This window comes from Sciurus carolinensis, chromosome 4, assembly GCF_902686445.1.
Source record: "Sciurus carolinensis chromosome 4, mSciCar1.2, whole genome shotgun sequence".
Lineage (NCBI taxonomy): Eukaryota > Metazoa > Chordata > Mammalia > Rodentia > Sciuridae > Sciurus > Sciurus carolinensis.
Window position 1 is genome coordinate 160,782,034 of NC_062216.1, and position 10,117 is coordinate 160,792,150.

Below are 10,117 nucleotides of genomic sequence, written 5' to 3' on the forward strand. Positions count from 1 at the left end.
TGCACCCAAATCCCAGGAAACCAGCTCTAAAACAGACTCTAGCACCCAATTGGCCAAAGGATCTCGCCCCACCAAGACCCAAGCCTGATCCTCAGGGTTTCCCCCTTCAGGTGAGGGAAGATCACACACAATCAGAGAAGCAGGAGAGACTGCAGTGGCAGACGCTGGCCCCAGCGCTGGAAAGGTCTAGACTCCTTGACCCCAGCTTGCTGTGCTGCTGTGCGCTGGAAGGATGCAGAAGGAACGTGGACCAAAATAGGGTGGGTGTGTCAAGGAGGAAGGAAGATGCGCTGTCTGAAGGGAGCTGGGCTCTAGGTTCCCAAGGAGGACCAACGGCTGAGAGTCGGAGGGAGTCTTGGGCCTGCCAGCACAGACGCGAGAGCGATGCGGAGGACATCCTGACCGTTTGTCCCTGACCTTTTGGGCATCCCGAGTGGAAGCTCCGTCTCACCCATCTCAGGCGCCTCTTATGGGGTGAGGTGGGGTGGATGAGGGGGATGAGGGTCGGCGTGTTAGGAGCCGGGCAGAGAGGGGTGAAGAGAAGGGCACGCTCCTCCCAGAGCCCCACTCACTGCGTCTGCCTTCCCACTTCATCTAACCCCTGGGACGGGATCCTTCAGACCCCTCCTGGCTGGGCAGTCTTCCCTGCGCTGCTCTCGGCTTCTCTCCCACCTTCCTCCCTGGCCCCATACTAAGTGCCTACTAGGGTCAGGCGCTTCTCTAGATCTGGGGGTTCCTGAGCAAATTGCTGTGGCTGCCAGGGGTGGAAAGATGGGGTAGACGTGCAACAGGACAGACGGCTGGTGGTGAGCGCGGTGATAAAAATGGAAGAAGAGTGCCGGGTACTGTCAGCCTAGGGTTTCCGTCTGTGGTGCTGTGAGTCCCATCTGCCCTGAGAAACTGCAAGGGCTCTGAGGGTCCAGATCTCATCTGACACCTCTGCTTCCTCCGAGGAGCCTGATCCAGCGCGAGCTTGTGGATTTCTGACAGAGATGGCACTTGGGCTTTTGCATTTTGGACCCGTTGAAGGCTTCGATTCTGTAGCCCTTGGACGTCACCCATTGCATGATGCATGCTGTTATGGTTTGGATGTGAGGTGTCCCCCAAAAGCTCACATGGGAGACAATGCAGGAAGGTTCAGAGGAGACCTGATTGGGTTGTAAGAGTCTTAACCCAATCAGTGAATTAATCTTTGATGGGATAATTGAAGTGGTAGGGTGGGGCTGGAGGAGACTGGAATCGGGGCATGTATCTGGAGAGTGGACTCTCTCTCTGCTTCCTGATCACCATGTGAGCTGCTTCCCTCTGCCACTCTCTCCTGCCATGATGTTCTGCTTCACTCGCACCCTGAGGAATGGAGCCGGCCTTCTATGGACTAAGGCCTCCGAAACCATGAGCCCTCAAAGAAACCTTTCCTCCTCTCTAATGGTGCTGGTCAGGTCCTTTAGTCACAGCGGTGAAAACGCTGACTAAGACACCTGTGCAGTGGAGCCGATGTGGTCCCCAGGGCTAGGCAGACGCATGCTGCTTGCTGGTGTGTGGCCTGCAGTGAGTCTCACCCTCCGTGGCCTCAGTTCCCTTCTGTGCAGGACAGGGAGGGTGAAGATGCCCACTTCACAGGGTGTGGAGGACACAATGAGGTGCTCCATCCTTCATAGCATGTGTCATTTGGCACCAAAGTGTGACCAGCAGCAGAGGACCTGAAGGAACACAGACCTGAGGCTCAGGTGGTCTTGGTCCCTAGGGTCGGTCTTTAGGAGCCAGCAGAGGCAAATGGCAGGAGGAGGGCTCTCTTCCAGCCTTCTGGCCACCTCGGACCCAGTGTGCTGCTTCCTTCTCAAGCAGACCCCCTTCCCAGGCCCCCGATCTTCTCCTGACTCCGGCTTGAACCCCCAGCTCTCCGCTCCTCCTCTCCTTTACTCCCTGACGCGGAGCCAGCTCTCCCTCCACCTGAGTTCGCCCTCTCCAGCTGCCATGGCGCCGGTCCTGCTGCCAGCACCAGACTGGGTTTCGTCGGGTGGTCAGGGCAACTTCCTCTCCAGCATCTCTGGCTCCAGCCGTCTCCTTCCTACAGTCCATGTGGCTCGCTCAGAGATCCAGCTTTCTAAATAGCTCAGACTCCTCCGGCTGGCATTTGGAGCTCTGGGCTCTGCAACCCACTCTCCCTTCACACCTTCCTTCCTCCGCCCCGGACGCGTCCCATCTGTCCCTGGCTCCTGGCTTTCCTTGGGCTGTTCCTTGCTGGTGCTGCTCACGGCTGGTCTGGAGAGGACTCTCCCCTCATCACTTTGTACGCGAATCTTGTACCTTTTCTCTGACGCCGGGGTCCTGCTGGGTGGCCTCGGGATTCCTGTGCTTTCATGATGTCACTGGGGAAATTGGATGTTTTTAGATTCTGGTGTGAGAACTCCCGTGGGTGAAACCCATGTTCTTTGGAGGCGTCTTTCCTCAGTTGTCTTTGGTGGCAGATGCTGGGCCAGGAGGGAGGAGTGGAGTGGGACATGTGGCCTAACACAAGGTGATCACTCTGGTGGTACCCAGGGAGCGTGGGCAGGGCCAACCGGGCAGGTGGTGGAAAGTTATGTCACCCACACAACGTTTCCTTTTTGGGGGGATTCTCTCAACTTTCAGCAAATATGACATTCTTGAGGCAAGAGGCATTTCTGTGGAACCCGGGGAGGTGCTGGTTCGTGCATCTGTGGCATCCCAGGTGACCAGGAGTGGGTGCACCACAGCAGCATGACAGGCTTCCTGGTCAGCTTCTCCAGGGATGGTGGGAGGGTTTGGTTCCCGTGACAGAGAGGAGTATAGTTTCTAGTCAGCTCCATGCTGATTTTTCTGCATGGCGACTTGGGAGTTCTCAGATAGCATCTAGGATAAGTTTCTTATCCTGAGTGGTTCCTGGGGACAGAACCCTAAAATCTTTCTTTTTAATATGTCCAGCCCAATGCCTGCACACACAGTTGTTGATTTAAATTGAGATACTCAGGAAGGGAGTGCACGGTACCGGCGGGTTTGTTCCTTTTACTTAGTATTACATACTGTTGTTCTTTTTTTTTTCTTTCCTGGTTTTATGTTTGATTCTTACATTGATCATGGAAGATACACTGTGATAAACTTGTAGGCAGATAAAGAAAATAGGGCTCAGAGAGGGTGAATGGCTTCCTGAAGATCACACAGCTGGAAAACATCAGATCTAGGTCTCAGAGTTCCTGGCTGAACATTTAGTGGTTGGTCGAGTCTTCCAAACCAGGCACGCTGGTGAGTTCTTATGACTCCGGTCGGCTGAACAGGGGGAATCTGGGAAATCAGGTTGCAGAGCTCTGTATATTGACTCCCAAAGGAAAATGTCATAGTTTGAGAGTCTGAACTGATGCCAGGACCCTCTCTTCTTCCTTAACAATATCTTTGCAAAACATCTTGGCCATGCGTAGGTAGATAGCTAACAGTCACCAGCATGCAGAAAGCAATTCCAGGATCCCAAAGCCTGGGACCCTCAGAAACCATAAATCATCTGACCCTGAAGCAGGGCACTCCAGTCCCTTAGAAATTTGGAGGATTCTCAAAAGGTGTCCATCCCACTCTGGCGGCAGCGGTTGTCCTTGGTGGGGTGTAATCCACAATCCATCGCCTTCCCTACCGTGTGTGCATGGATCTCCACCGGGAGCCCCGTGTGGGGTTGGTATCCTTTCCTCTCCTTACAAATGAGGAAATGAGGCTCTCATTAAATTACTTGCCCAAGTTCATGCAGCTGGTGACGGAGAGACGCGGAATTCAAGCCCCCATTGGTTCTTAATCCAAGCAGGCGTCCTCAGCCACCAGAGCTCGGGCCTCTGAGTAGACATCGCTGATTGAACGGGGGCTGCAGGAGGAGGTCGGGGCCAGGGTGGCCAAGTGCCAAACGTCTAGTGCAGATAGCAGAGCTGTTACGGTGGAGAGAAGAGCCGACTGCTCCTGAGGAAGCGTGGGGCTGCCCCGGGTGCCAGGTGGCCTCACCAAAGGGTGAGACCTCATCGGGAAACGGACTGGGTATGAACCCTGCCAGAAACGTCACCAGCCCCGACTTAGGTCATATTTCAAAGACTGGCTCAGGGCCCCTGGCTGGGGCGCAGGACTGAGATCATGGCGGAGCAATCTGACTTTAAAATATATAAGGACCAACTTGGGAGTTTTATCGCATTTCTGCCGCCCAGGCACGCAGTCAGCTGTCCTGTGTGTGACGGGGAGAGTCTCACTTGTAATTAGCTGGGTGGGTTTCTGTCTTTCTCTCCTTTTTTAATGTCCTGCCCAGACTGCGGTGTGCTGCAGGCCCGCCTGCCCCCTCAGAGCTGCCCCGCAGCAGTAGCGGAGGTGAGTCATGGACAGAAAATCTGGAAGGTTCGTGGGGGGATGGAGAGCGGTGGGGAAACGTAAACGATGGCGATCGTCTTTCAGGCACACTCCGGTTAATGACCGCACGTTTGCCAGCTGCACAGGGCCTTCATCCACCCGGGGCCAGAAGGGCTGGTTCCAGAGGGAAAGGGACCTTCCCTGAAGGGGCGGGGCCCCTGCGTCTTTGAAGGCGGCTGGGGTGAAATTCCCAGCTCCAGCTGGAACCTGTGCCGATTTGCTCAGAGACACTTGGGTGTGAGCAGCCTCACGTTTTCTTTATTTTTCTAAAGCAAATAAATCTGACTTTGTTCTCCACCTGCCAGGGCTGGCAGGAAACCCATTCTTAGTTATGCCTTTTTTGGGGGCCTGAAGGGGAGGGGAGCTCATTCTTTCTTGGGAACATAAGGAATCTCTGGGAAAGAGGCCATTCAGCAAGATCTAGGGGCACGTGTTTGGCCTTAGGTCCAGGACAGGGAGACCCTGGCTGGTCACTGGCAAGGGCCATTGAAGGGGCCGCACATTCTCCCTAGGTACACGCCTTGCTGTCCCCATCTCTGGCTGCAGGTTCTGCCCTCAGAGACTTCCACATCTCTTCCCAGTCTCAGGGAAGCTGATGGCAGCTCCTTTAGCTCTCCTCAGTCTTCCGGCAGGTGGGATGCTTCCCCTTTGGGGCAATCTCACCCCTTTAGGCTGAAAGGAAAGGAAAGGAACCAAACCACACAAACAAAAGCAGGAGTTATGTTCAGTTTTTCTCCTTGGTTTTTGTTCAGAAAAAGAGACAATGACTCTTTTTGATTCCTTGGGCTGCTTCTTGCAAGAACAAGATGGAACCACTTCTCGTTGGCTTTCCTCTCCCCTGCTGAGGGGCCTGGAGCAAGTTACTTAAACCCTCTGAGGCTCAGATTCTCCTTTAAAGTCAGGATATACAAGCCCTGAGAGCAGCAGCACCATGAGATTGGAGGATAGGACGTGGGTCGGCCACCCGGCAGAGAGTCTGGCCCGGAGCTGGCTGTCCGAACAGAAGAACTTACTGAAGGTGCCTGTTGCTTCTCCATCCTTGAGGACGGGGTGCACTTTATCTTGGCCTCCTCAGGGACTGGTCACCCAGGGGGCATCCAAAAATATTTCATTAACTGAATGGTTGTAAAAATGCTGGTTTAGGGGTGCTGAGAGGACTGAGTTTCCTTGGTCCGCCCAGCCGATTGGACTTCACGCTGTGTGTCTGTGTACATACGTGCATCTCGGATGTGCAGCGTGATCCATGATGACGTCAAGACATCGTCAGTCCTGGCAATGGAACCTAAGACTTGGATTTGCTCACTCAGGGCACCAAAATGGGAGACTGTATTCATCTTGAGCACAGGTTTTTTTTTTTTTTTTTTTTTTTTTGGCATGTGCTTCTCCAGTGCCCAACCTCCCCTATTTCTGGGGCTTTCTGTCCCATACTGTCTTGGTATCAGTGAAGTTTATAAGGAGGCATGCTACGAGGAGACTTTGATTGGGCTCAGAAAAATCTCACTCCACACGCATGTGACTTTCTCCCTTGTGGTCAATGGACAGTGCAGGCACACAGAGAGAAGGTGGCTTCGTCACTCACTTGGCTTGGGATGCTCTTACATGGTGGTCTGTGATCTGCAGGTGCTGGCTGGGGTCCTTCCAGGTACTGGTCAGCAGCCTCTATGCCTCCCCACCTTCCCTACTTGACACAGATAGGGTCCTGCCCTTCCCAACTCCTCCAGCACACTCCTCTGATCTAGTCATTCTCCTGCTAAGCCAGGTGACCCTGACATAGGGATGGGCCTATCACCCCTGCCCCCCACTCTTCCTTCTAGTTTTGTGGTTAAATTCTGTACACTTTCCCCACAAGCCTTCTCTTCAGAATCTGAAGAAACTGTTTCAAAATGAAGAAGTGAAACACACCCTGTGTGTGTGCTTTCACAATCCCACCTCTTCTCAAGGCTGACCGTGGGAAAGGGATGCCTGGCAGTGAGGAACAGAACAGCGCCAGTGTATTCTTGTCTTAGTCTGTTTTCTGTTGCTATAACACAACACCACAGACCAGGTAATTTATAAAGAAAACTTTCTCACAGTTCTGGAGGCTGGGAAGTCCAGCTCAAGGTGCTGGTATCAGGTGAGGGCCTTTGTGCTGTGTCATAACATGGTGGAGGGCTTCACGTGGTGACACAATGAGAGAGCATATGAAAGAGGACACAGGAGCAAAAGAAAACTAGGAAGCCAAACTTGCTTTTGTAACAACCCAGTCCTGAGATAACTAGTCCAGAGCTTCAGTGACAGCCTTAATCCGTCACATCATGAGGGCAGCCTCTTAAAGGGTCCACCTCCCAACACCCTTACAGGGGCAACTAAATTTCAACCTGTCTTAGACTTAGAGGGGATGTCCAAACCACAGAAATTCTCTTTGTATGTAAATCTCTATCTAAAGATACCTGCAGGGATTTTTTTTTTTTTTTTTTAAATCTGGGACTTTGTGAAGATGATGGAATGAGTGCAGGGACCGAGCTGACCCAGCATTACTAGAGAATGGTGGTCTGTACTTCATTATGCATATTTAGTATGGGTGAATGAGGGATGGGGGAGTCACTGCATGCTTATATGTAGAACATTCTAGTTTGATTTGCAAACACACCATCTACTCTGTCCTTATTTCACCATGGACATTAAATGGGGGTGGGGTGGTAAGGACATAAATGATCTGAGTGTGTCGTGGGGGGGCGCGCAGGTGGAGGGGAGAAAGTCAGAGAAGGTCTGTCTGAGGAAGTACCAATTAGGCAAAGACTCCAATGACATGAAGAGGGGAGGTGGGAACAAAAGGAGCAGAGCCTTCTATGCAGCACAGGCAAAGGCCCTGAGGAGGCTAGCAGGATCAGCAGCCCATATGGCTGCAGTGGCATGAGTAAGCCAGGCGGTGGGAGGGACCAAGGGGAAAGGCCGGCAGGTGGGATCCTCTCCGGCCTTCTGGACTGGGAACATTGGAAATTCTCTTCTAAGGCAAACAGGAAGCAATTGGTGGGGTTTAACCTGGAGTGGGGGTTTGGGCACAGAGGTACAGTCTGATTCAAGATTTTAAGTTACAGAACTAGGTGAAGTTTTCTGGCTCACAGAGGCCATAAAGCCTTTTGTTCCAGGTGTCACATAAAACCAGGAAGCAGAACTATTTCTCAGCTTGAAGGATGCTTGGAATCATCTTGCTCTGTGGCTTTGGCAGCAGCAGAGAAGAGCAGGGAGAAGGGGTTGGCATGTGTGGAAAGCCCGTTCCAGGTGCCATGAGGGGTGGAGAAAGGAAGCCCATGAAACAATTTTCAAAGTCCTCACGTATTGACAGAGGAGCTGGGGAGACGGAACTCACTTCAGGAGGTGACTCTCTAAAGACAGAATTTCAGGAGAGTGGTACTTAGGTTAAAAAAAAAAATCTTTGGGCTCTGGGGTCTTCCTGCTCCTCTGAAATAAAAAGAAGCAGTGAAGTGACATGTTTATGGACCTAAATTTAAAAATGGAAGAGAGAATTAACTTTTTCTGTGCACCTATGCTGTGCCCAGCCCTGAGTTACGTGCAGTAATGACATCTCATTTCTCCTTACTGTAAACTCGTGACTGAGGTGTATTTAATGAATAACCAGGTGGGCTCAGTGAGATCAGAGAAGTCGCAGCACCCTATAGATGAAGAAGCAGCCTGGGCGGGGGAGCGCCTGGCTGCAGTGTCCCTGGGCAGAGCGCGACTCCCCCCAGCTGTTTAGGACTCGCCAAGCTTTCTCCTACTTTTCCAGCATCTGGGACTGGCCCTGTGTTTGAACCCCTTCTCTCTGCTTCCATCTTTCTTTATCAATGGCTGCTTTTTATTCCCAGTGGGAAAAGAAGTTTCCAGGGAACCCAGAGCAGAGAATGACCTGGAACATCAGTGGGGTAGAAATCCTTGGAAGTTCTAGGAGGAAGGACCTGACAGAGCCCCCAGGGCTTGGTGCTCAGCGTTAATGAAATTGCAGAAGCTCATCTAAGGGACACTGGCCTCCCACCCCCACTACTGGATGCCTTTGCATTCAGGGTCACATCAGGACTTCTGGGAGTTTGAGGGACTGTGACACTGTGGGCCTCTTCCTCCCTAAGAGCATATGAAAGTAACTTCATGGATTTATAGAGGCCTGGTCATTTCATTCTTCCCTGACCTGAGGAAAAAAAAAATTAAAAATTTATTCGACCCTATAAATTTATTTGTTTTTCCTTTGGATTGTAAAAAAATGAAAATGTTTCTGGAGTTCCTTAGCAGTAGGTGGGCCCTGGGCACCGTGCCCACCTGCCTCCTGGAGAAGTCAGCCTAGCGCTCTCAAAGTGAAAGGAGACACTGAGTCTAGCTGGAACCTGCTGGTGGTTTTGAGATTTCTAGACACCTGCCTGGTTTCTAGATGCAACTTCTCTAATCTGACACTGAGGTCATTGTGACATAGTCTAGGGCAGAGGCAGAAGCCAGGGGTGTGTGGCTCAGACTTGCTGGAGCACAGGGAAGCCTCCGTCCTGCAGCCCTGAGCCTGATTCTCATGCCCCTGCACCTGCAGCGTCCCCATCTGGACTTCTCATTCCTCATTCAGTCACTAGGACTTGGCTGTGTCCTTTCTCCCAACTCAGGATGCATGAGACTTAAGTAACGCACCCGGAAACCCTGTGCTCTGTTTAGGATGAACTATGTGAAATTGCCATTTTTGGATCAGAAATGGCTGCCAATAGTTATAGATAAGTCCACCTAACGTGAGTTTTCTGGTCTTATGAGCTCGTCTCTCCAGGAGGCTGTAAGTGCGGAGTGGTCGAGACTGTGACTTGGACATGGCTGTGTCCCCAGCAGCTAGCTCACTGACTTCTGAGCACTCGCTGAGTGAGTGGTTGATTCAGCCAGAAAGGAAGATCCCCACATGACACACTCTGTCCTGGTCCTACCGCCAAGGTTCTCAAACCTGAACAGGTGTTGTGATCTGTCTCCCAAGAATCCATGTGTTGGAAGCGTGGTGCTGGTCCACGAGGTGCTATGAGAGGTGGCGAACGCTTTCGGGTTCCTAGGTCTTCAAGGACATCTCTTTGGAAAGGAATAATGCGGTCTTGGAGTGAGTTCTCTTAAGGGTGAGCTGTGACAATCCTGAGCCGGAGCCCTGACTCTCTCTGATGTCCTCTCTGGTGACGGGATCTCTCGATCCTACCCAGGCTCCGACCATGATGCTCTCTGCCAGAAGGCTGTCACCAGAGCCCAAATGATGGGAATCCCAACCTTGGACTTTCAACCTCCACATCTGTGAGCTATTTTCTTTATAAAGTAGACTGCCTCTGCTAGTTCATAATAGTAACATGAAATGATGCATTCAAGAGACATCAGAATTCCCTGGGGGTTTGGTCAAACAGGTCACTGGGCCTATCCCAGGGATTCTGGTTCTGGAGACTAGTTTTATCCAGTTCTGGGTGAGCCTGCTGCCAGGCACCCTACTTTGAGAACCACTGCTTTAGATGAATAGTTCTTTCCTGGGATGGGAAAAAGGTTAGTCATAAGTATTTTAAAAAATACAAAAGTGTCCCCTCTACCAGGTTGAATAGAGTTCCCTGAATTCACGTCCACTCAGAACCTGTAAATATTACCTTATTTGGAACTAAAATCTTTGCAGAGGTGACCAAATTAAGATGAGGCCATTCAGGATCTGAGTGAGTCCTCCGTCCATTAAGACTGGAGTTCTTGTAAGAAGAGGGACGTTTGG